The 2,825-nt window shown below is 49.7% G+C and overlaps 1 non-coding gene across 1 annotated transcript; it reads left to right on the top strand.

The window, feature by feature from the left end:
• Window positions 1–1,073: 1,073 nt before the first annotated feature.
• On the top strand, window positions 1,074–1,192 carry LOC115082731. Its single transcript, XR_003854237.1, has one exon. It is a non-coding gene; the product is annotated as a 5S ribosomal RNA (ribosomal RNA).
• Window positions 1,193–2,825: the final 1,633 nt, after the last annotated feature.

The following is a 2,825-nucleotide window of genomic DNA, read 5'->3' as shown; positions in this document are numbered from 1 at the left end:
GCTGATTTAGACTCGTGCGCAGATGTGGACGGCGCCGTGCGCGCAGAATTTTCCTTGGTCGTGTGCACAGACGTCTTCGGCACCTTGCGTGCAGGGTCCTTCGGTGATACTTGCTCAGGCGCAGAAGTGTTATGCGCCGACACTGTTTTATGCGCAGAAGGCAGCTTAGGCGCAGAAGTTTTAGGCACCGAGAATTTTGGCGCCAGTGTGTCCTGCGCCGGCAATTCTGGCTCTATGGATTTTTGAAAATCCGATGGCCTTTGCCGACTTGCCATATCCTTACCTCCAAGATTGGAGGATTGAGGATCCCATGATGATGCCCTCTTTTTTGAGGGAGCCGGTAAAATCACAGGGCCAGGCGACGAATGAGCCTCCGATGGCTCCGGTGAAGCAAAAAGTTCCTGAAGCCTGTAGGCTCGTTGCTTCAGTGCTCTGGGTGACATCCTCGAACAAAATTCACAATATTTCCAATTGTGATCTGGTCCTAGGCATCGGTAACATCGGTTGTGGCCATCCGTGACCGACATTACCTTGCCGCAATTACAGGGTTTAAACCCCCAATTTTGACATTTTTTTTTTAAACTGAGGAGAACAGCTCCGCCTGCGATCCCGCGCACGGAAGGAACAGACTGAGGAGATTCCGTTACTTTACTGCATGGGAACAGAGGCGCAGCTGCAGAGAGCAAAGCTCTGATCTCTGCTTTGACAGATCCCATGACAGCATGGCTAATTCAGCACTGCTATCGACGGGAAAAGTCCATTAACGGCTATTAATCAAGTTTAATTAGGGAATAGCCACTGCTATTAATTGCACATGCCCAGGAGAGCAGGGCCCAATGAATAAGGCTGATGAATAATGCAGATCACTGTATTTTGTAGGTTGGTTTGAGTCTGTGCAGGGAAAAGGCAGAGGCAGTCTGTTCAGAAAGCAGGGGGAAGGAAGTGCCACTGGAGAAGTAAATGCAAGTGAAAACAGTACTAGGAATTGGGAGGAGCTAGCCTACAGTAAGATGAGAGGTGGCACCAGCAGCCTGAAATAAAGGCTAAGAGGATGAGAGGAAAGCTACATCACTGCCTACGGCCACACTACCCTGAATGCGCCCGATCTCGTCTGATCTCGGAAGCTAAGCAGGGTTAGGCCTGGTTAGTACTTGGATGGGAGACTGCCTGGGAATACCAGGTGCTGTAGGCTTTTTCTTCTTTTAACTCCTTTTGCTGCACCTGACATTTTTCTCTGTGGTCTTTTGTCCCCCCCTTCCTTTTTACAAGGCCACTGGATGCAAAAGCAGGGTTCCTGCCCCCCCCCCCCCCTCAAAATTGAAGAGAGAAAGAAATGAAAGGAAAAACCCATCTCCATTGTCCAGGAATAGTATGTTTAACCGACCATAAGTGAGTGAATGAGCTATGCTGAATGGGTGCAACGTCCGCTGGTGGCACGGATCACAATTTTCTCCAATAGCAGAGCTTTGCTCTGCTCATGCACAGGAGTTCCCGCGTGCATCGCTCCTGTTTTAGTTGTGTTTTTTTCTGCATTGCACGCGAGCGTGAATTTTTTTCTCCTCCTCAGTCGCACTCTTATCATTAATGTCAACAAAATACAAGGCCCCGGGCTTCAAATACTGCTCCTGTGGACACATCATGTCCGCCCGCCATGGACAGACACAATTACTGTTATCTCTGCCTCAGTCTGGACCACGAACAGGCTTCCTGTAGGGACTGCGGCCGCATGTCCCCTCAAGCCCAGAAGCAAAGAGCTGACAATTGCAAGGCTTTGGGAAGAAGCAACCTCTTCCCACTCCAGTAGTTATGCACCCTCCCCTCGCCACTCAGTTCAATCATTGCCGGGCCCAAAGCCTCACATTCCTTCAGAGATCTGAAAAAGGGTGGCTTCGGAGGACATGGCAACACAGCAAAAGAAAAAGCACCACCACCAATCACCTGAAACCAGGTCAAAAATTTATAAAGCCAGTGTTTCCAAAAGTCATTCAGCACCGGCAAGACCGTCTGCTGCAGCTCATGGCAAGCCCAAACGTGCCGATACGTGGCCATCGACATGTCTGCATTGTCCCATGCCACCGATGCATCAGTGCACCATGCACCCCGGCCACCTGCGTCGAGTCAGGCCATCGTTGCATCGCCTTATGTCAGCAGGTATATTCGGGTCTATCAAGGAATGCAGAAGAAGACAGACAGGAAATTTTCTCATTTCCAGGAACCTCTATATCCCAAACCTAAGAAAATAGTGAAGGAGGGGGAGCGCTGACGTCACCAACGGGAATGGCTGCCTGAAGTGAACGCTCCCAGTGGCATTTATCCTAAATAGCCCGAATCGCACACTTTTTGCTGGATACAACGCTACAAATACCATTCGCTCATGTGCCAAGCAGCAGAGATGACCTCTAAAAGAAAAAATCCGGACCTGGCGCAATTCTCCTATATTAAATCGCATGAGAATCTCGAACCCAGTGCGGAGGAGCAGGCCGCGACAGACAACCCGGAGCGTCATCTCGACCACGTGGCACCGGCTTCACTGGCAGAACTTACCACACTCGCAGAGCTGCGAGAATGGTTTATCGATTTGAGTAAAGATCTCAAACACAAACAGGACCTCATGCTCTCGTTCTCCGAGGTAAGAGAAGACCTGGCGGCCGTGGGGCATCACGTTGATGATCTTGATATTAGAATTGAACACCACAAGGAGATACTGCACAAAATGGCGGACGACACGAGTCAGTCACAAACTGCTATTAAACTCTTAAATGAAAAAATAGAGGACCTAGAAAATAGATCCCGTCGTAATAATATTCGCATTAGGGGCGTCCCTG

This window comes from Rhinatrema bivittatum, chromosome 1 (genome assembly GCF_901001135.1).
Source record: "Rhinatrema bivittatum chromosome 1, aRhiBiv1.1, whole genome shotgun sequence".
In the NCBI taxonomy this organism is placed as follows: Eukaryota; Metazoa; Chordata; class Amphibia; order Gymnophiona; family Rhinatrematidae; genus Rhinatrema; species Rhinatrema bivittatum.
Note: the sequence above shows the minus strand (reverse complement) of the source record. Positions and strands in the feature narration are given on the sequence as shown.